Raw genomic sequence first — 24616 nt, 5'->3', positions numbered from 1 at the left:
CCTGGTGGACCTAGAAGTCCACCAAGGAGTGCTTCTGGTCCACTTCCAGGTCTGCTACTAAGCACGCTGGGGACCCCCCCATGCTCCTGGGGGATACTCCATGCACCACAGCATCTCTGCATTCACGAGCCACCTGGTACCTTGAGGTATGGAGAAAAAACATTTAAAGTTGTTCCCATCTTTTTGGGAACCAGCCTTCAGGATTTTGATGTCCAAATCATCAAATATCTCCAAATCTCTCCAAATCCATTCAGAGGGTTCCAGTTTGATTCTGAGAAATTAAAGAGTCTCCTAATTCAATTCAGATTCAGAGATTCGGCCACCGAATTGGGCCAAATCTCTGCCAGATCGAATCAGTGACCGAAGCTTAACACAGTCCTACTGATCATCACTGTCATCTGAGAACTGTACAAGTGTCTGTGAAAATAATTTAATTTAAGCCCAGAATGGGATATATAGTCACCTAGTCTGACTTGTATATTGCAAGCAATTATTTTCATCCAGTTGCTCCAGTAGTGAATGCAATAATATGTCTGGCTAAAACATAAATTCCAGAAAAGCATCCAGTTTCAGTTTGAAGACATCTACAGATGAGGGAGAATCCACCTCTTCCCTTGAGTTTGTTCCAATGGCTAATAAATACTGATTTCAATTCCGTTCTACATTTGAAAGATGAGTGTTCCAGCTGATGTAAACTGACACCCTTGCTGGCAAATTCAGCAAAGGGATCAAAAGAGGAGGATGAAGTACTGTCTTGCCCATAAGTGGGACCCTTCTAGCCTGGGTGGTGCACCCTGGTAGGACTGAATGTAGAATCTGGCACTGTCTCTGCTAATTCCATTCCTCCTCTAAGGGCCCTCTGAGACAATCGCTTCTGTTCTTTTTACAAGTACTAAAAGATGTTACAAATTCAAAGCATTCTTAATACACAGCAGCATAAATATAAACAATTTGGACATTTAATGAATTCATTAACAAATTCCGCAGCTAATTAAAATAATGAGTAGTAGGCACAATAGCACCATGCACTATATAAATGTCATCGAATGACTAAAAATGTGGAAGCATTTATTGTAAAGCAAATCCTTAATGCAACATTTAAGCGTTAATTAGAATCATACAAAATTAGGGTTGGAAGGGACCTTGGGAGGTCATCCATTCCCACCCCCTGCTCAAAGCAGGACCATCCCTAACTGGATCACCACAGCCAAGCCTTGTCTAGTCAGGCCTTAAAAACTTTTGAGGATGGAGATTCCAGAGCATCACTGAGTAGCCTATTCCAGTTCTTCATTATCTTTCTAGTGGGAAAGTTGTTTCTAATATCTAACCTAAACTTCCCTTGCTGCAACTTGAGACTATTGCTTCTTGTTCTGTTATCTGCCACCACTGAGAACAGTCTAGCTCCATCTTTTTGGGAACCCGCCTTCAGGTAGCTGAAAGCTGCTAGTAAGTGTCCCCTCAGTCTTCTCTTCTCCAAACTAAATAAGCCCAGTTCCCTCTGCCTCTCCTCAGAAGTCATATGCCCCAGCCCCATAACCATTTTCATTGCCCTTCGCTGGACTCTCCAAATTATCCATATCCTTTCTGTAGTGGGGGGAGGCAGGAGGGCAAAATTGGACACAGTATTCCAGATATGGCCTCACCAGTGCAGAATAAGAGGGAATAATCACTTCCCTTGATCTGCTGGCAACATTCCTACCACTGTAGCCCAGTATGTTGTTAGCCTTCTTGGCGACATGGGCATGCTTGGCTCATATTCAGATTATTGACCACTGTAAATCCCCAGTCCTTTTCTGCAGAGCTGCTGCTGAGCCAATCAGTCTCCAGCCTATGCTAGTGCATAGGGTTGTTCTGTCCTAAGTGCAGGACTTTGTACTTCTGCTTACTGAACCTCATGAATTTTCTTTTAGTCCAGTCTTCCAATTCGTCAAGGTCTCTCTGAATCCTAGCACTACCCTTCAGTGTATATATTATTCCTCCAAGCTTTGTGTCTTTTCTAATGATAAAGTAATATTTTCATTTTATTTCCCCAAAATAAAGAAATCTTCCCCAAAGAAAGAAACCTTTCCTCAAGTATGTTGGCGTTAGGATTAAGGTGTACCTCCAGTTTTGAGATTTCTGTGGGTAGGATGCAGTTCCTGATTATATACCAGGCTGGAACAGAACACATCTTTATGTGAAAGAAGAAAGTCTTTGCTGTTGTGGGACCTGACTCTCCACTGAAATTGATGCAGCATTAGCTCAGAGAATCCAGACGTTTTGAGATTCAGCCTGTAGCACAAATGTTGATGTGCCAGAGGTACAGGCTCCCATTTCAGTTGCTTTCAAAAATGTCTCACTCACCATCAGAGGATCTAAAGAAATTAGTTTAAACAAATACGAATTCATTTATCTTATACAGACGTTTAAACAAGAGATTTTGTTTTTGTCAAAGATAACCTTTTTTTGAAGTAGTGATAAACTGTGATTATTCACAATCATCTGAGAAAAGAGCAAGTTTTAATATTTAGTTTTCAAAGCAAGACATTTTGGAAGGCCATGCTGCCTCTCCATATATTATATGTTAACCAGAATTAATGGGATAATTCTTGTAATGTCATTACTGTTGCTTGTTAGTGTGCTGTTACTGTTAGCACTAGAGGGTCATGAGTTATGTCTTCTAGTTCACTATGAAGATTCAGAATTTTATTTGGCTTCTCTCTAACTTTAGACCCAAAAATTGCTAAGGGAAATTAATAGGAAAAAGTCCATAATACTTGGCCTGAGCTAACTTTGTTCAGATCTGCAGCCAAAATGTTCAATTGGTTTGACAACTGCTTCTAACACTCTAGCTTTTAAAAATGTAAACAGAAATCACTTTGTAATTTTTTAATTTTATATAAAAATCTAGTTTTCATTAGATCTAAAAGGTTTTGCTTCCCATTGCATTATTTTTGTTTTCCTGGTGTAATACCACAGATTTGGGACAAAACTGAGAGTAGCTAGCATGGTGGAGAATCTGGTCTAAAATATGGGCGAAGGAGTGACTGGAAAGATTTGGTCAACATGTTGCACAAAGTTATGATAAAGAAATTTTAATGGAAAGTTTGCATGTGTTTATAAGAAGCTGTTCCATTAAACATGTATTTTAATAAAAAAGGTGAATGGGGAGGTAAGTGAAATATTTTTGCTGTTTGCTGCTGCTCAAGATCACATGGCTCATTTCAAATGAATACCATGTCATCAACTATTTGTTATGTATAATATAGTAAAAACAGAAGCAATTAAAAACAATAAAACAGTAAAAAAGACAAAAGCTAATGTAATACAAATTTACTTTGAACTTCTTTGGCACAAAAAGTTCGATCATCTGTGCTATAATCTGTTTTGACAGATGCTTAGAGAAACGTACTCTAGCAGTTGATTTTCTAACTCAAATCAGGAGTGAGAGGAGTTAGATTATCTTTTAATAGGGGCTTTTCTATTTAAATCTATTTAGAAAATTAGGATTTAAAAATATCCCCTCAGCCCCCTTTCTTCCTCTCTCTACCACCCTAGAGAACTCACCTTCTGTGATGGCTTGATGGATGCAGTAATTCAGATATAGTAATTCTTTACTGCCCAGACTCCCTTGGATTGTCAGCCCCAGTCTGAGATCTGTTTTAGTTACCATACTATTCTGGCTCAGGAAAGATTTGTGATGTTATTGCTCCATTAGTCAGAACAGTCTGGTCAACTCAGTTGCTTTTATTAAAGCAAACTGAACTGAGCGCTTAGCCACAAATAAACCTCTCAGGGAATTAAAGCATGATCCTATTAAAACATGCTTAACTTTTGCCAGCTCTTTTAATTTAATTATCTGTTTAAATTGAAATCTTTCCTATTATGGAGCAATAATACGGAAGATGAGAGTTTTGTCTGTCAGGGGTTTGAGAAGACTGTAATTGTGTACACTAATGTAAACTGGTTACAGCATTTGAGGCTTTTCATCTCTAGACATTCGTATAACACAGAGTATCTTGAACTGGAACTGTTCTGCAAATAAGAAGTAAATATGTTGTAACCATGATCTGTGCTTATGTGATAACCTTCCATAAACTGAGTAATACACAATGTATACAGAAGCTAACATAGGAATGATTCAGGTTCCCACCTCAGGAAGTTGCTCACAATAATTGCAAATTGCTACTAGATTAAAAATTGTCCTACCTATTATATTCTCACCCATTCATCTTGTATAAAATCCCAGTGTCAGACATCTGTGTTGCAGTCATAAATGGTCACGTTATGGGCATGAGAATCGGGCCCATTGTTCATCAGTATAACCATGTTTTAGTTGCTCTCTAATTATGCTTATTATATGGCAAATTTGAACAAATTACTCAGTAATGTGGGATGAACACAGAGACAGATTTTGGAAGACATTAAGGTTAACTTCTTTAATTAAAAAATGCCAATAGAATTACTTGTGAGGTGACACAGAAGTTACTACATGGCTGGTGGGAAGTAGAATAGAATTGTCTGTGTATGTGCACTTGTGTCTGAAAATCTACTAGAAGATTTCTGTACATAATAGAAGAATCCTTCATTTTCAAGAAGTAGGCTTAGACAATCAAACTATTTAATTAGTCCTGCACAAACTCAGATCACAAAGAAAGCTCTTGCCTCAAAGACATCTTTCTACATCTGTAATGTTGAGGTTCTATAGGAAATGTAGGTAATTTTGCACATTCTGTCTTTTTCTCTTGCAAGAGACAGCAACTGTGGTTGCATGAGATCAGGCTGTTGCTTTTAGAATACCTGTTTAGTGTTTATTAGATCCTCTGTGGGGGTTTTGCCCTTTCTTTCATAATACGTATGAAATATTTGCCTAAAGATACCAAGTTTAATGTCATTTCTTGTATTCCACTTTCTTTTGGCTATTTTTACTGTTAGATCTTTATAGCACTACATGTTCTTATACGATACGTAGGACAAAATTAGTGCTACACTGATAATTGAACTAATTTCATGCCTGTGTTCTTTCTAGTTTTTAGTTTAGCTAAATACTGTTCTGCTGACAGATGCTCTGTGATTCTAGATGGAGTAATTATTCTTCCCCTCCCCAAAACTGCTGTGTAAAAACCCAGTGTTCTATATTAATATTTCATTGTGACAATGGACTGTAATTGATGTTGGGATATGGTTACAGACAGATAACCTGTTTAAAGATCAGGTCTTCAACTGAGCTCTGTATTTAAAAGTAGAATTTGGAATTCTCCCAGGACAAAGCCCATTACCCTGGGGTTCTACCCATTGTCAACCCTATTTTCCCACATTAAATAATTGTGAAGTATCCAAATTCCACTTTATCTCAGGACACCAGCAGCTAATTGGAGTTAATTGCCATTCAAGATGCATATGTAAACAACTGGAATGATCTTGGCTGGGAACGGTCCTGCTTTGAGCAGAGGGTTGGACTAAATCAATGGTTCTCAACCTTTTTGGTATCGGGACCCATTTGTAAATATCAATGGCCAGTTCCAAACTAGTGTCCCTCACTCCTGACCCACTGCCCCTCCTGCATCCAGGCCTCAGCCCCGCAGTTTATGGGGTAGGGGGTGGGTATGTGGGGCATAGGAGGAACTCGGACAGCCTGCAAGGGATGAGCTACAGTTTCCCACATTTTTCTCCTCTAAAGGAGAATCCATTTTTAAAGTTTGTTGATCCATTTTTAATATTTGTTTGCGACCCTTTTGTATTTATTGTGACCCACTTTTGGGTCACAACCCATGGGTTGAGAAACACTGGACAAAATGACCTCCTGAGGTCCCTTCCAACCCTAATTTTCTATGATACTGTGAACTGTCCCAGCCTGGAACAATAAGCCCTGGATTAAATCTGACCTGTTTTTCATCCTATAGTTTTATAATCGTTGTAAGGAATGGAGCACAGAAGTTGGATTAAGGGTTGGATGGAGAATGTGATCCAAACAGCTGAGTAGAGAGGCTGGGTGGGAAAGCTGATACTTCTTCAAAATTGATGTGTACTTTCCTGGACATTCATGCGAATAGCCACGTCTGAATGCATAATTAGATCTGTGTCTGATAGGGTTATGGAACAATGCTTTAGGTCAGTGGTCACCAACTAGTGGATCTTGATTCACCGGTAGATCTCGGAGCCTCTTGAAGATGATCCAAGGCTGGGGTGGGGGGCTGAGTGCCTGCGTGCATGCACATGCATGCTGCAGCCCAGCAGGTCAGTCTGTGAGGGAGGGAAGGGGCAGGGAGGTAGATCGAGGCCCCCAGTGAGGGACAGTGCAGCAGAGGCAGGAGCAGAGGGAAGTTGAGTGGGGCCCAGGTAGGACTTAACTGCTGGGTGGGATTCACCCCCATAGAATTTTTTCTCCCTCTTCCTTGATCTGTCAACCCCCTTCCCTCCCCCCAAACTTACCTGCTGGGTGGGGGGGGGGGGGGGCAGCAGCAGCAACACACAGTAGATCTTTGGTTACTTTTAAATGCCAAAGATGATCTCCTTCTTAAAAAGGTTGGAGGCCACTGCTTTAGCTGGTTACATTATATTGAAAATATTGGATATTTGCTAGCACTGAAGGGCACTTTTACACGTGCTTTGAGAGCTACTTTAATTAAAGCGCCGCAGCATCTTATGTATTAGTGCCCCCACACTTCAAAATAGTGGTGGGGGCACTTGAATTAAAGCTCTTTCAGTGAGCTTTAGATCAAATGCCCCCACCACCATTTTGAAGCATGAGGAAGCTGATATGTGAGATGTAGAAGGCTGCTGAAGCATGGTAATTGCCATGCTCCAGCAGGCTTGATTAATCAAGCCTGCTGCAACATGCTGTAATTCCAGTGCATTGGAGCAGCCTCTATGCTCATGTACTGGCACCTGAAAAGTCCGAAAAGATTGTATGTCTTCAGACATTCAGGTTGCCTATACATATGCTTGAAGGTGGAGAGCAGGGAGAGGGTGAAGCTTTTTAATTAGAGTGTCACAGGCACTGAAGTGCCTGCTCCTAGAGAAGGGCAGGTGTGGGTTGCTGGGGCAACCACTGAGGTCAGCTGACCAGGAGGGGGCAGGGTCTGACCTATATAAACAAGCCTAGGCTGAGGCTAAGCAGGCAGTTTCCCTCTGGCAGTTGTGGAAGATAGAGCTCTTTGGGAGCAGGCTGAGTTGGGGTGCCTGAGGACCTTATGAGTGAGGATACCAGGCAGAGGAACCCTGGTAGGGATTTGGGGAAGATAAAGAGCGTGATGGTTTAGGGTTTATGTTTGGCTAGGAGGCCTGAGTTTGTGTTGCAGCTGATTGGCTTATGGTTTTTGTTTGTTGTTACACTGGAAGACAGGGTGAGGCTGTAGGGGTTGGAGGAGGCCTCATGGGGGTAGCGTGGGGGTTCCTGGCACTGGAGCGGGTGCTGTGTTTTGGGGGTTGTATAGACCCCAGCCCCAGTGGGGCAGTGTTGTGAGAGGCGAGGAGCCCAAGTGCAGGTGAGTGACCTGAGAAGGCGTGTCAGGGGGCCAGGCACAGCTACGGTCACCTGAGCCCCAACTGTAAGAAGCCCAGGGAGGGCGCAAATCGCGCAAGTAGAGCCCCAGGGAGGGCGTGAGCGAGAGCATCGCAGTGAGCCCCAGGAGAGGGCATACAGGACTAAGGAGCCCCAGGAGAGGGTGAGTACAGGAATGAGAATCCCCGTACACTTGCCCTCCCTCGGGCTGAGGCCCTGGAGAGGGCCACCAAGAAAGATAATAGACTTAACAATGTCCGGGACATCCGAGAAGCTTGGGGCGTGGTATGAGAGGTGGTAGGAGCCATGCTTAGCCTCGTGGCGGGGAGTACACAGAATCAGCGGTAGATGGGATACTAGCAGGAGGATGCCAAGGGGGTACCGTGTCCAAGGGGGTAAAAGGCAGCCTTCCTTACAATACTTTCACTATCAAAGACGTGGGGGGTGAGATAACAAGGGTGCATGGACACCCACCTGGCACAGTAGGGGGCACCAGGAGAGATCACGGCTGCTCCTGGGTCCCTGCCCCATGACACAGACCTGTTTCCAGGCAGCCACACTAATTAAAATGCCTCAGTGTCACGTGTATTAAGCCCCCACACTTGAAAATGGCTACAGGATGCTTTGTCTAAACCTCATCCAATGACTCAATCAAGTCTGCTCTGATGCATTCTAACTGAATACCAATGAACATGTGTATAGGCAGCCTCAGTTTCTTCTGGGTGAGCTACTGCTCTCCCCAGAGAATATGTAAGTTCAAGGTTTCTCTCCCAGATGAAAAATGGCCACTCCAGGAGAATAATACCGAATTTCTAGCCCAAGCAGGACAGCTAAGGGAGATAGCCACACTAACTAGGTCTTTCCACCACCCTAAGTTGCAGGCAAATATCTAAACCTTACCAATACTTTTAAAAATCTAGATCAGCACTGAACCTTTAGACTCTCCAATTATTACTTTGAGGATCTTTCTCCTCAAGATGCATTTATTTTACACTCATTGGAGGTGTCTGTGGGTCATGATAAAGTTGAGTGGGGTAGTATGACTTGTAGTAAGCAAATAAAGAGAATATGGTTTGAGTGAATTTCTTTGGGTTCATACTTCTGAGATGGAAAAACTATAGAAATGAGTTCTAGGTAGGTTTAATATTCTATTCTTTACTGTCCTTCCTGACATTTCCTTATTTTCATGTTTTCTAATTCCAAAGAGCCAGTGCTAAATGGCAGCTGAGGGCTTTGTTACACGTTGCACTTTGAGCTCCTCAAATGTTGATTGGTGCTAGTGTGACCTTGAGTTTGGAGCGGTTGCAGCTTAAGGCTAAAACTCTTCTCTGACTGTCTCCCACCTGCACAATTGTGACTTGCCACGAGAGGGCTGACTGGCAGGGTCTGACAAGGAGCTACAGCTGTGAGTTTGCCATTCCAGGGCTGGTGAGCCAGGACAGCCCTCTATTCCTGTTCTAGATAGAGGGACTAGGAAGGGGGTCCAGTACATGATGCTGGGAGGCAGAGTGTTAATGGGATGGTGGTGGGTAGTGAATGGAAAGGAGAAAGCAAGAGGGGTGAGGGAAGGGGGTAAAATGAACTAAGTCAACTGCTGAACAGTGGGGGGGGGGAAGACTTTAAACAGAAATAAAGAGGAAGTAAATTAAAGATCAGCTTATGTTTTAATGAATTAGGATTTGGGATGGGGGTGTGAGAAGTGCTAGTTGTGCTTCCCAAGGTGGCTGGGAAGTGGGAGTGGTGAAAGAAGGTGCTCTTTGGGGAGCTCATGCCCCTGCCCTGGGAAGGAAACCCCAGCTCATGGGGACCTGATCTGGCCCCCTACCTTGTTCCCCCAGGCCCCATCACCACCCCCAGACCCTACTCCTGGACCTCTCTATGCCCTGCAACCAGGCTAGCTGGAATGTGCTCTATAGGCTGTTTGCATGAGCTTGCACCCCAGGGGGATGGAAAGGTCACCACTGTGGAAATGGGAGGGGGAGTTGTCTTCATGTCAGAACTGCACCCCCTGCCCAACGGTAGAGTTCAGGGGTGGAAAATTTGTCCACTCAGAACACAGGGGTGGGTGAGGGGATGCTGCATCCTGGGATGCTAGAGGACTGCAACTTAGGTGGCTCATCTGTGGGGCGTGGCCACACACTAATGGAACCTGAGCTGGGTAACATGGATCGGTTGAGCACCTGTGAATTAGATGATTACACAGTCAGATAGGTGGCAAATTGGCTAATGGGATGCACCCAGAGAGTGGTGGTGGACCAGTTCATATCAGCCTGGAAGGATGTGGGCAGTGGAGTCCACAGGTCGGTGCTGTTCAACATCCTCATCAGTGATTTGGACAAGGTCGTAGTGAATGCATTGTCCAAATTCGTGGATGACACTAAAGTATGGGGCAAAGCAGACACACTGGAGGGCAGGGAGCAGATTCAGGTGGATTTGGACAGGCTGGAAAAATAGGCAGAACAAAATAGGATGCAGTTTAACAAGGATAAGTGCAGAGTACTGCACCTAGGGAGAAGGAATCACCAACACACATACAGATTGGGGGAGGACTTTCAAACAGCTCAGCAGTGGAAAGGCATTTTGGAATCATAGCTTATTAAAAGATGAACATGAGTCAGCAATGTGATGAAATGATCAATACAGCTAACTGCACTTTATCATGCATTACTAGATGCATCACAAATTACAGCATTTGCATTAATCTTCTACATTGACTCTTCATCTAAGGAACCAGGGCAGGGCTTGATATCTAGGAGCAGGTAGGCTGAGAAGCCCATAATATATACTGGAGTAATGGCCCAGTGGGTGAGGCACCCAACAGGTTGGGAAGCCAGGATTCCAGACCAGAGTTGGGCCTGGCAGGGTTGTTTAAGTTGTTGAGTAGCCTGCTGAACGCTGAGGGGGCTGTTGCCAATATGCAGGCAGTCATGCCCATGCAGGTAACTGGGACCAGTTGGAGGTAATTAAACAGCACATGGCAACCAGGTCCCCTGGAGCAGTAGGAGCCAGTTGGGAGGCCTCATGTTGTCTACTGCCCTGGATTATGACACTTCAGCCTTAACACATTTGATATAGGGTCATGGGAATTTTTTCAGCTGACTGCTTGATGGCAGTTCTCGAGTTAAACCATGCTCTGTTATTCCAGTGTGGAATAAAAGACCATTCACTCATTGTATATCTTTTTACCACTTGACTGTTCGTTTTTATGAACCGTGTCCTTTTTTACTGAAGCCTAAAACATTATCAAATGTTTCACTTAAAAATTACTACCAGTTTTTAACACTTTGCAAGTGGGGTGGTTTTTTTTAAATAAAAATTGCACACAAAATATTATGGTTCAAAACTTCCCCCCATAGAGTAATAAGTATATTTGCTCTCGGAACAAACATTCCTCAAATCCTTCTAAATCTGGCATATGTGACAGACTTCAGGGTTCATTGTATTATCTGTATTAACTATATTCATGTTGTTATAATGTTGTATTACTTGGTTTATCTTTAATGATGCACATGGCGGTGGGGAGGCTAATAAAGCTGTGGACCAAGGTTTTCTACCTGTGGGAGGACCTAGATGGACCTCTAACATCTACAGAATCTTAAGTAACTTTTGTTGAGATAGGAACAAAGTGAGATGACTTGTATCAGGAGGATGAGGGGAAGCTGAGTGAAATGAGTAATAATGGAGAGGGGATTGGGAGCTTCTGGGAGAGGGAGTCAGGGGTTGGAAACCAGGAAAGGAACTCTGGGGGCTCAGGGCCTGGACAGATTAGAAAAAGACAAGCAGAGCAATCTCTAGGAGTATTCTGGGCTGTGATTAGGATAGAGGAACTGCTTAACCTTTTGGAGGGGGGCAGAGAACTTCTCAGTGGCGTGAGCCCATATAAATGCCTTTACTGAAGAGACTGCTGGGTTTGCTGCTCAAAACTTTGGGGTGCCTATCCTCGGGGAGGGAGGCTGCGCCAACATGCGGAAATTCCAGCACGTCAGAGGAGGCTTGATTAATCGAGTACACTGGAATGTGTTTATTATCGTGCTTCAGCAGTCTCTTGCATCTTGTATATCATCATCCCCGTGCTTCAAAATGGTGGTGGGGGCACTTTGTCTTAAGCTCAATTGATAAGTTTTAGATAAAAATGTGCCTATTGCCATTCTGAAGTGCAGGGACACTGATACATGAGATGCTGCAGGCACTTTAATTAGAGCAACTCTCAGAGGCACTCTCATTAAAGCTCCCCCTGTCCTCTCTGCTCCTGGAGCATGTGTATAAATGTCCTTGGGTTGCTTTGATTCTCTCCAAGAGGAGGTAGAGTTTCTTGGAGCAGAACTGAAAGTTAGCTCTATGAGTCAGGACCACAGAGAAACAGGGTGAGAGAGAGGTCAGAGGGAGGAAAGAGCCTGGGCTCCCCACACCTGCTCTTGAAGTCAGTCCTGGGCTAGCTTTCATGGGGGAGGTGAGGGTGAACAGAGAAGACAGGGATTCATTGGTCTCAAGCAAGCACCCCTTGAAGGGCATTCCATGACAGCATATAATTAGGAAATCACTATGTGTGTCATTTGTGTGTGCCCACTTAAGGAGGGGATTATTAATAAGTGCTCATAATGGGGTTACCGGGATTAGTCAGGACTTACCTTTTTCTGTTTTGCGAATTGGACACCTCTCATTCTCTCTGAAGTTAAATGAACCAGGCAGTTCCAGCGTGTAGTGTTATGAGGGACGGTTTGTTTTAACGGACTGGAACGATACGCGTACAAAACAGAAGAGTAGGGAGAAAATGAATTTAGGATGAATCATATAAAGTTTTATTGTATTTATATCTATTTGTCACAAAGAGATTTTAATCCATTTTTAGATAGTGAACTGTCCAAGGCAAAATGTTTCAAACTGAAACAAAACTCAGTTAAACTACATATGGACCTGAAAATTCCTCAAATTCCCAGTCTGTATCTGAACACTGAATATTGAAAAGTGGTACTTGATCTGGAACCAGATTTGGCAGCGGGACCTTTTTGACAGCGAACCAAGCAAGCTAACACTCTTGCTTTTAACAACCCAGATCAGAGTTTTGAAGCTCAAGTTTGTCTCTATACAAAACAATATTGAAAAGCCTGCATTATTATTATTTCAGAAGGTTGGGCCCATAATCCCCAGGGCCTTTCTGCTAGAATCCATCCTTCCTGCCATCTGCTTTGCTTTTTCTCTACTATGTGTACTACAGAGTGCTTGTCCAAAAACCTATTACTGTTATCTGTAAAATGATACTAAGATTAGTATAGTAAGAACACGTCAATATATTATTAGCAAAGAAGGTTTATTAAAGAGAAATTAGCTCGTTTAATTTTCTACTGAGTTTTATTGGGGAAACCATAGTCTTCTTTTCTTTATGTTGTTTTACTTATCTCTGAACTAAAAGGCCAGGATTTCATCCAGTAAGATAAGGGATGATCTTGCCACCCTTTGTAGTCATTCCTTGCTGCTAATTCAGGAGTGTTCTGCTATTCTTTGTAACTACATGGTGTTCATTTGTAAGGGTTTAACTAGTAGATATATAAAATGATATGTGTTTTTTCAATAGGTAGGAAGCACCACAGTTCCTGGAATTCCTAAATTACAGGCATCTTTTTTTTTTTTCAATAAGTGGATGCTGAGTAACTACACTTCCATAAATACACAAAGAGTTGAGACCTGAAAGTATGGGTGTTTTACTTAAATCAAGTGTGTTCCATCATAGTGCACACTGCTACCAAGGTTAATAGCCACTTCAGTCAGCTTCATAGATGCTTGACATACTGGTAACTTTTTTTCCACTGTAATGTGGGCACTTAAACAAATTATCCTGTTTTTGCTGTTGGATTTCGGCAGCATTGATTTACGACAGACAGTACAGCAACTGCATATCGCTACAAAAGGCAGGGTTGGGTGGAGTGCTTCTGTTAACAATCCCTACATTGGAGTATAGGCAGGTGGGAAACATGGTCTTTGTCCTACTAATGCATTGGCACTAAAATCTGTTGATTTGTAGGGCATGATGTTGGTTTGGTTTGTAAAGAGGGAAATTCTAAAAAGGTTTTTCTTATACAACATGTTTTATTTGAAGGTCTTAGAGTGCTCTACAAAGAAATAGAATATTAATAGAATATAGGCACAGAGAGAACCAGGTGATGTGAGAAAAGTGAGAGTAGTGGCAAACATGAGCAGAGAATCTGGCTCTTCTTTGACTCCCACTTTGACTTTTTCACTGCACCATATTCCCTTCACTTAGAGCAGGGGTGGGCAAAATGGTGGATCCACCTGGCAACCAGAGTCCATTTCCCAGCATCCCCTGCCCACATGGCTGGGTCCGGCCTCCAGTAGTGGCAGCCTTATCCTGACCCAAAGCAGAGCTGCAATCTGCTGCCTGCATGCCCCTGCCCAGACCATGTGGGCTGCAGATCACAGCTCTGTCCTGACTGGCCCCAGACCAAGCTACCCCCTCCACAAGATTCCAGAAGCTTCAGAGCAGCCCCCTGCCCTCCCCTGCCACATGCTGTGCCAGCATGGCTGGGGCCAGTCTTCATGGCAACCCCAGCCTTGCACTATCACAGCATAGGTGGGGCTGGGGTCTCCATGGAAACTGGCCCCAGCCACATGGGCAGGGGCTGCTGGGAAATGGAGTCCACTGTTGGCCCACAGGCCAGACTTTTCCTACCCCTGACTTAGAAGGATTTGCTTTTTCCATAGGATTAAATGCATTTCATTTTACTTTTTTAAAAAGCTGTGTATTGTTCTTGCATGACTTGTTTATGCATGATAGTCTGAATGGGTCCACTTTATATAGCAAGAAGTAAATATGTTGTGAAGGAGGGTCAAACCATAAAATTTAGCTCTAAAATTTACATACCCCAAACATTTTGCCAGTTCCATCCAGACTTCTACTCTAAGTATCAGAAGTATCACAGGACAGCTCCACACCCTGGGCAGCAGTGGTGCATTGGGCAGCCAGCTGCCAGATGTGGTTGTGGCTGTTTTTGCACCCCTGTCCCTAAAAGTGATGCCCAGGGACAATGTCCTGGTTGTCACCACTCAGTTGCACATTACAAATATTTTTGTAATTTTTAAGGTTTTGGATTTTGAATGGCTCCCCAGAATGCGGATATTTTGGGGTTTGTTTGTTTGTTTGTTTGTTTGTTTGTTTCTAGGGTCAGAAGGGACCTGAGCAGATCATCTAGTCTGACCCGACCCCCCCCCCCCCCCCCCAACCATGGCAGGAAATAATACTGGAGTCAAATGACCCCAGCAAGATGTTCCTCCAACCTCCTTTAAAAAACCCCCAGGGTAGGAGCCAGCACCACTTCTCTTGGAAGTTGGTTCCAGATCCTAGCCACCCTGACCGTGAAGTAGCGTTTCCTGATATCTAGCCTAAACCTGCCCTCTGCCAGCTTGTGACTGTTATTCCTGGTCACTCCTGGCAGTACATGTCCCCTGCTCATGCGAGTGGCCCACCTCTGGACCCTCTCGATGCTGTCCACATCCCTCTTGAAGTGCCGTGCCCAGAACTGGATGCAGTACTCCAGCTGCAGCCTGACCAGTGCCACATAGAGGGGGAGGATCACCTCTTTGGACCTGCTTGAGATGCATCTGTGGATGCATGACAAGGTACGGTTGGCCTTCCTGGCTGCCTCCCCGCACTGCCGGCCCATGTTCATCTTGGAGTCAATGATGACTCCAAGATCCTTTTCTGCCTCTGCACTGATGAGAAGGGACTTCCCCAGCCTGTAGGTATGGTGCTGGTTCTTCCTGCCCAGGTGCATCACCTTGCACTTGTCAGTGTTGAATCCCATCCTATTCTCATCTGCCCACCCCTGTAACCTGTCTAGATCCAATTGTAGCCTATTCCTTCCTTCTAATGTGCCCACAACCCCCCACCTCTTAGTGTCATCAGCAAATCTGAAAGGGTGCTTTTTACCCCCTCATCCAAGTTACTGATGAAGATGTTGAACAGTGCAGGCCGGAGGACCGACCCTTGTGGAACCCCACTGTCCGCATCCCTCCAGATTGAAAATGACCCATCCACGACCACTCTCTGGGTGCGGCCCTCCAGCCAGTTGGTGACCCATTTGACTGTGTGGGTGTGGACACCACAGTCCCCCCAGTTCCTTAATGAGAGCAGGGTGAGAGACAGTGTCGAAGGCCTTCCTAACGTCCAGAAATATCACATCCATTGTTACGCTTGCATCTAAGGATTTTGTGACCTGGTCATAAAAGGCCATCGGGTTGGTCTGACAGGACCTGCTTCTGATGAACCCATGTTTGTTGCCCCTAAGCATAATCTCCCCTTTTGGCCCCTCGTGGACATGCACTAGGATAATTCTCTCAAAAACCTTACCTAGGATCGAAGTAAGACTAACTGGCCTATAGTTTCCTGGGTCCTCCTTCCTCTCTCTTTTGAAGATGGGATCCACATTGGCCCTTTTCCAGTCCTCTGGCACTGCACCAGAGCACCATGAGTGCTCATATAGCTGTCCCAGGGGTCCCGCAATGACCTCCTCTATTTCCCTCAACTCTGGGGTGGAGGTTGTCAGGACCAGCTGATTTAAATACGTCCAGTCCCTCCAGAAGTTCCCTGACTAGATCCTCACAGACCCTAGTTCTGGGTGTGCCTCCCCTGGTGCCTACGGAGGTCCCGGTAGGGGAGTGCCCCTGTTCCTGCTCAGAAAAATGGAGGCAAAGAAATTGTTAAATAGGTTAGATTTCCTAGTGTGCCTTGCAGAGGCCCCACGTTACCCAGTACCTTCTTTTTCCCCCCTATGTATTTAAAAAAGGACTTGTCCTTGATCTGGGTAGTTAGTCCCAGTTCCATCTCTGCCTTGGCGTTCCTGACAGTCGCCCTACATCCCCGAGCAACCGAGATATAGTCCTCCCTGGTGATGGCCCCTCCCTTCCATTGGCTGTACACCTCCTTTTTGGCTAGGGGACATTCCTGTATGCTTTTGGTGAGGCATGGGGACTTTTGTGCCCTCTTGCCCCCTTTGATCTGTGTTGGGATTACCTCCGTTTGGGCTTGGAGGATTATCTCCTTAAGAAACCAAGAATCTCTCTTCTTGGACACCTGACTCCTCTCCCCTCCGGGACCTCAGTGCCTCCCTGACTGTTCTCCTTACGTCATTGAACTCCACCCTCCTAAAGTCCAGGGCTGCTGCCTTGCTGCAGGCCTTTGCCACCTTGTGCTGGATGGTGAATTCCAGCAGGCAATGATCACTGTTGCCCAGGTGGTCGAGCACCCACAGCCCCCTCACCAGGCCAGCACCCATGGCCAGCACCAGGTCCAACAAGGTGTCTCCCCTGGTGGGGCTATGCACCTCCTGGGTTAGATGGAGGTCCTGCATTTTGGCTAGGAACCTATGTGAGCGGTCAGACCTGGCTGACTGCTCTTCCCAGCAGATGTCTGGAAAATTCAGGTCACCCATGACGACCACGTCCTTTGACCTAACTACCTCTGTGAGCTGACTCGAGAATGCCCAGTCTAGCTCTTCCCCTTGGTTGGGTGGCCTGTAGTAGACTCCCACCATTAAGTCCCTTTCCCCTCAACTTTCTTGTATTCTAATGCAGAGCACTTCAGTGTGCCCCTCCTCTGACCTTGTGCTACTTGTTGAGGATGTGCATTTCTCCTTGAGCACCACTCCCCCACTGTCCTCCCTGTCCTATCCTTCCTGTACAGCCTATAGCCCTTGATATTCACCACCCACTAATGCATTGGGTCCCACCACATTTCTGTGAGCCCCACTATGTCTGGGTTGGTGTCAGCTAGCAGGAGGGTAAGTTCATCCTGCTTGTTCCCCATACTACGAGCGTTTGTGTAGAGACATTTGAGGCTGCCTGAAGATGCGTGCACTAGGCCCCTAATCTCAGTACTGCCCAGGCCTCTGTTGCTTACCTGGGTATTTGTTCTGCTCATCATTGGTCTAGGCTGGGCTGTTCTTGTGGGCGATGCTTAGTTTAATGGTCCAAAGCTTCCTCCACCCTCGTCTTCCCCTTCCCCCGATGAGCCTAGTTTAAAGTCGGCCGGAGGAGATCTGCCAACCTAGAAGAGAACACATGCATACCTTTGAGGGAAAGGTGAAGCCCATCCCACCCGAGCATGTCTCTTGTCCTGATGTGCGGGTCATTGTCTAGGAAGCCGAAGCCCACCTCAAGACACCATTCCCGAAGCCGCCAGTTGATTCCTCTGATGCAGGTCTCATGTTGTCTTCCACGTCCACTCACCGGTAGGACAGAAGAGAATACCACCTGTGCCCCTATCTCCCTCATTACACCCCCCCAGAGTGTGGTAGTCCATCATCAAGTGGTCAGGGCTTCTGGCCGCATCATTACTGCCCACATGGATTAGGACCATGGGGTAGTAATCGGTGGGCTGGATCCTGGCCTGGATCATCCCTGTCGCATCCTGAATCTTTGCTCCAGGCAGGAAGTAGCCCTCACATGTCGGGGGGTGGGGGGGGGGTCCTGGCAACAGATCAGGATCCTCTGTACCTCTCAGGATGGAGTCACCTATGATGAACACTCAACATTTCCTCCTCAAGGTCTGCTTAGCCTCTTCAGCCTGTTCAGAGTGTGGAGTTGCCTCCTCTCCAGAGGTTTCCTCCTCTCCTTCCTTCCCCTGCAGTGTCTCCAGGGCCTCATACCTATTCTTCAGCTGGACTGGAGGAACTGGTACTGCTTTGCTGCAAGCAGCCCTGGTTCTGGAGGTAACCATCTGCCACTCTGCAGTAGAGGGCACTTCCTGGGGTGCTTCTTCCTTGGGTGCATGACCCTGCAGGGAAAAGAAATAATTATCAAGGAAGGCCTTGTGATTAACTTTTTTTCCTTGCAAAATGTCCCATTGGAGCCTTGTAATACTATCCAAACCAAATGACTTGAAGAAGGGAATCACATATCCCATAAAGCAATTACATTTTTTTTGTTTTAACAAATAAATGAAAGGATTAATTGGGGCTCTCAGAAGACCAAATTTATAAAACACTACAGCCTAAGACTAAAGAGCTGCTTGCTTTTACTTGAGTTTTCTATGTGAAAATCAAAATGGAAAAAAAATGTAATTCCATAATTCCCTTTGTTGCCCTCTCTTTACACCCTCTTCCCCCTTACATAACTGTATGTGGGGATAGACGAGGAATACACAGAATAAATTAACAGATGGCACTATAGGGATTAACCAGATGCCAGCCATGAGCTTCCCAGGAGTTATCTAAGTGTACCTTTTTTTTTTATTGAACCTTTGACTTGCATACAAATGTAAAGCAACTGTAATTCGTAGCAGTTATCATTATTACTGTAAAACAGAAAAAAATGTGTGAATAAAAAGAAAACAAATGTGTAACATTAAACTGCTTTCCTTTACTTTTAACATAATGCTCTTTCTAATTTAAATCATGTATAGCTGTTCCTTCCTGTGGTGTGTGGGTACTGTTAGATGGCCTGGGTCAGTAAAATTCTGGATAATGATGACTATTTGGTCCGGTAAGATGATTATGATTTTTCTCTAGAGTTTTGATACATGTTTAGTTTAAGCTTTGAACAAAAGCTTGCCTTATTCTATGTGAATCAGTTTGAACATAAACTCAGGACAATAAATAGTTAAAAATCTAAGTAATTCCAAAGGAATAGTATTCTACTGAATATGAAAAATCTAATATAGTATGTCTTAATTTATAGAGAGGACATTTAGTAGGAGATGTTGAATTTAGTTGCACCTTGGTTTAATGATTAATGTTGATTTTGTCCAGGAGAAGGAAGAGAAAAATCCACAATGTATCCACATATGGTTTAAAAATACCCAACAGATTTGAAATTGGCACCAAGAAATGCACATATGGGCTAGGGACAGAAATTACACATAAAATGGTATAAATGATGGGAAACCTATCTAACCAGTCTAAAACTATAGCAGAACAGAAGTATGGTGATTTCAAAATGGGAACCCAGTTTAAGATGGACTGAATGGATGTAGTATCAGATTTAATCAATTTAGGTTAGCATGGTCTGTCAAACTTCAGTACCAGATAAACTCCTGACTCAACTTAGGTTACTGTCCTCTGGCATCCCAGGATGCTGTGTGGCTTCCCGCTAACCTTACCTCAGAGGGAAGCAGGCTGGAACTTTGTATCATGCTTCCTGTTCCAGCTCAGCACTTAGCTGACCTCAGCCAGACCACACAGCCCCTCTGCTGAGCTGTCCAGCCAGCAGAGCAGGCAGAAGCTGCTGGGGAAAAAACACACTGGCTTCCCCTTCTGCTGAGCTGGGATCTGACCAGCAGAAGCCCCCACGTTTGTTCTCCCCTGCTCCTGCCTGCTTTGCTGGCAGGAAAGCTGCATTATTCTTTCACTCTGCCCCTCCCTGCTGTGCTGGCTGTACCCTGGCTTGAGGGGTGCCTGGATGGTGTGGGGGAAAGCCCTTGAGGCATAGGATTCCTCCAGTGTGGGCAGACTCCATCTGGCTCAGCACCAGGATGGGGGACTCCTTCCCCTTTTTTTTTTTTTTTCTGTGGATCAGAAACTGGCAGGGGGCAGAGCTGAGCAGCTGGCCCATCCACACAGGGCAAATCACCTTTAGTGTGGGGCTCCTTACAGCTGGCCATACCCTGTCTTGGGGGGAGCCTGGGCTCCAGGAGGGGAATACCCCTAAGATCCCAAAGGTCTGTGATGGGCAGACCTTTAGTCGGGGGCACCAGCACCAGGAGAAGGGCCTCCCTGGCCTGCAAGCGGAGTACAGGGAGTTGCTGGTGTGGGCTGGGGCAGCTGATCAGGGATGGTCCCTGCTCAGTAGGTTGGGAGGTGTGCTGGACCAAACCCTCCCTTTGGGCCTCAGCAATGCAAGCTTCTGTCTGCCTTGGCCAACTGAAGCCTGAACGTGAGTTGTGTCCTTAATCTCTGCAGCTTGGAGAAACCTGTGGAATTAATCCAATCTTCAACTCAGGCTTTTTGGGTGTGTGTAGATGAAACAGGGGCCCTAAACTGAAGCGGTGGGTTTTTAAAAACATGGCTTCACTTTAGGGCCCTTTAAACCCCCGTGTTGTGCACACACCCGAACTTACCTGCCTCTCTAGTGGCAGGGAGGGGAGGGCAAGTTGCCAGCGGGCAGAGCAGTGGCACACCCCCCTCCAGCCAGCACCTGCCTGCAGGCATCCAGTTTGGGCAGTTCTGGAAGGTGTACCACAGCCATGGAGGGAAGCACCGGATCCTCATGCAGTTCAGGCAGGCTCCAGGGGGGAAAAAAAGAAAAAAGATCAGACTTGCTGCATTTTTTTCCCCCTTGGGTGGAGCCTGCCTTCCTGGGCTGCTGCCAGGCAGCCTGCATGGGCTTTCTGCAGAGCCCCTGAGCTTCATGGAGCCTGGTTCTTCACTCCATGGTTCCAGGACAGCAAACTAAAACTCCTCAAAGGAGTCATTTAAGACGCATTACATCGCTGAACTTGCTATAGTGACTAGAATTACTGTGCAGTATGCCACCAACGCATGCAAACACCAACACTGTTGAAGTGGTGCAAAAGCATTTAACCTGCTTTAAAGTGTCATGCACACATGCCCCTCATTTTGTCTATACACTGTCGATTGTCTGTGCCTAGCCATGGTGTTCGCAGCATGGTTCCATTTCCAAGCAGGAGGTCTGTATTTTTCAGTTTTTCTCATATCAATTGCTTCCTTATTTCCACATTGCTTTACTTTATTGTTTTTCCCCCTCATATAGTTAAAAGAAGGGATGAGATCAAACTCTATGGAACATGGATTCAAATTTATCTAAACTTTAGAGAGTGTGTTTGAGTTCCAGTTTCCACTTATCTTCAATTAGAAACAGAGAGAGTACTGTGATTTTGACATGATGGGACAATAAATGCCTGCCCAGGAATGGAAAAGAGGATACTGTGCAAGCTGTTTAGAGAAGACTGGGATTTGACTTATGTTTAAGTAATTTTGAGCCATTCCTATCTAAAAATGATCTATGAAGTAATTGTAGTTACATCTGTAATTATTTCTCTGCATTTATAACCTCAGATCTATCACCTTGGTACTGAATGTCACATTTTACAGGCAAGCTAATTACTGTATTTCAGTAGCTGTGAACACAGTGCTCCCTCAGTTCACTCTATGCATTTGACATCTATAGAGAGAGAGAGAGAGAGAGAGAGAGAGTGTGTGTGTGTGTGTGTTGAGGCCTGGGACAGAAGGTTGTTTTTGTTTCTCTCGTACCATTACCCAGATTGGCAACCTATTCAGGACTGTCACTCAATGCAGACTTCCATACAGTGTATATTGAATAAGAAGGTTGTTGCTGACTCTGTGTAAACCTTTTAAATGGCAGTTTGTGGTCATTTGCTGTTCAACTGGACAGTAATTTTATATTTAAAGCAGACAGTTTTGGACAGTAGCTAGTTCAATATATCCTCTCCCTCTTTTGTAGTATATTTTATTGGACCAACATTATGGTTGGGAAAGGTGTTAGATAAACTTTTAATGACAAAATGTCATTCCTCAGGTCTGGAAAAAGAAACCATTACAGCTTAAATATGAGTTAAAACCATTACTTTTTTTAACCCCATTAATGAAAGTGATTACTTGAAATAGAGCAGTGGGTCATAAACCTGGTGAGCAAAGAGAAGTTATAAGAAGTTGCAAACTAAAGGTGATAAACATGATTTTAAAAAACTGAAACAAAAAAAAATAAGTACAGTATGTGTTATCACCTGTGGAGTATGAGAGAATTTAGCAGAGGGAACAGGTGAGTTATAAATAGGGCACAAAAACAATGTTGGTGTCAAGTCCATGGGTTTTGGTTTCCAGGAAAGATATGCTTATCTTCTAAAGGTATCAAATAGGTTTTCCTGCTGGGTAAGAACTGTGGTTAGAGATGGAGTAGCAGTTATTTAGTTTCCATGAGGGTATTTGGTTCATTGGGTAAGGTAGATTTCATTTTGCAACAGGTTGGTGTAGGTCTCTGGATTCCAGTTGTTCATTTCAGGGTGTGCTAATCATAGTGATAGTGGAGTTGGGTTGGTAGACTTTACTTTTGTTATTTAGGTAGGGCCTTTTTTCAGCTTGTATGTTAATCTGCAGAGTTGGCTTCTGATATGAGTTTGGCAAAGAAGCAAATCTTACTTTATTGCATGTTCTCTTCACCATCACAGCTAAAGGAACACTACTTCATGAACTCTGAAATTAGAAAAAGGAGTCAGCAATTCTCTTGAAACTGGCATAGAACTGTATTAATATGTTGGAACATTAACATATTGACCTTTACCAGCTATAGAAATTGGAAAGCGGCTTTCCTCATTCTATTTGGATTTAGTAATTAAAAAAATAACACAAGCTTCAGCTAGGGCACTGCATACATATATTTCCCGTCTTTAATGCATGCATACATGCATGAACATGTATGAAATAAGCTTTAGTAAATGATCTAGGTGGAGAGAACTTTTCCAGTTTGTAGATTTCACCTTGTTTTTAGAAATTAAGGTGACATGATACCACTTTCTGAATACTGAAGAAAACGAGGCACCAATAGTTGTCGGAAAGTTTTCAATAAAAACACAAAACGCATATTACAATGTTTCAGTCAGACTGTGGATAAGTAAGAAAAGGATTGTGAAACATTTCTGCAATTAATTTATTTTTAGCACAGAGCCAGGGACTAATAAAAGAGTTGAGAACCTCAGCTCAGGCGTTTTGACATATTTCTGTGCCTTTAGATCATCTAGTATTATAAGATTGTCCAAAAACTTATTTTGGGTTCATTTGAATTCTGTCTGAAGAACTGCAAGACTCTAGATCAGACAAATTATCCAGTGACTAGCCCCAGGGGTCTCAGGTATTTGCAGTGAAAGCAAAAATATACTGCTGTTGTTCAATTTCTGATTTTTAAAATGCTTGAATATGAGCCAGAAATTCAGCCTCCTTATTACTGATAGGTAGGATAATTCTGCCTCAGCATGTTCACATATAAAGGTAAAAGATGGGGGAACTAAATTAGTTAAAAGGACTTTATTAACTATACCTCCCTTTTTACCCCTCAGACTGTTCACACTTAGTATCATGAATATCTAAATGTCATCTCTCAAATTCTGTTAATTTCTTGCTACTTAACATTGCAACTTTGTGTTGATATGTAATTTATTCTAATGATAATAGATGCACCTCAAAACATCATAAGTTTATACAATGTAACATAGCCCTTATTAATAAATTAATAAGGAAAGCCCCAGTGTATGTGCATTTTAGATTGAGCTGTTTCAGCAAAACTGTTCTATGTATTACAACACAGCCAAGAACTGAGTTCAAGTTTGTGTTTTGGGGTTGTTGTATTTTTTTTGCAAAAGGTGGCCAAAGTTTCCCCTCTCACTTCACTGAGAGTGCACTTACTGAAAACAGGAACTTTATTCACCTACATAGAAAATGAAACCTTTCTTGTGGACAAAGTATATAAAGGGCATAAGATAGGAGGATGTTTTGGTGACCATTTGGGTAATGAAAAGGACACCTCAGTTATTTAAACTGTGGAACAATTTGGAAAGAGAAGAGAGAGGTTCACAATATTCTTACCCCAGTAAGTAGTCCTGAAGATGTGCACATCCATCTATTTAGTTCAGTCCACATCAATCGAGTGTTTCCTTCAGATGAAAGTAATTTGTTGATAGCATGATGTGGTAATCCAATCCTACTGTGGATGTTACTATCTGCATCAAGATGTGATGTTATCAGATCTTGGAACCAATTGTGGCCTGACACATGTCTGTTTGAAGCTTTCACTGATTAAGCCTGTTTCCTTGACTCCTTAACAAGAATTGTAAAGTATGCTTAGTACAGGGGATGTAGCTATGATAGTCCAATGCACTCCTGTGGGATGCTCCATCCACCCCGCTGCGGTGGCGAGAAACCCCCACAGTGTTCAGAAACTCTGAGGGCAAACCCTGACATTCCCGAAAGGGGGAGTAAAGCCACCCATGCCCCGTTTTGCCAGTTCTTCAAGCAGCTGCTTCCCAGGCGGGGCAGTGGCCAGTTGATTATGTCAGCTGGAGCCGCCACCATTGGTAATTTAAAAAGCCTGCTGGAAGCTGGCAGCGCGCTGGCCAAGTAGAGGCTCTGTGTGCTGGCTGCAGCAGCTTTGGAA

The sequence above is a fragment of the Crocodylus siamensis genome, chromosome 2, assembly GCF_052110815.1.
Source record: "Crocodylus siamensis isolate JL-2025a chromosome 2, ASM5211081v1, whole genome shotgun sequence".
In the NCBI taxonomy this organism is placed as follows: Eukaryota; Metazoa; Chordata; order Crocodylia; family Crocodylidae; genus Crocodylus; species Crocodylus siamensis.
Note: the sequence above shows the minus strand (reverse complement) of the source record.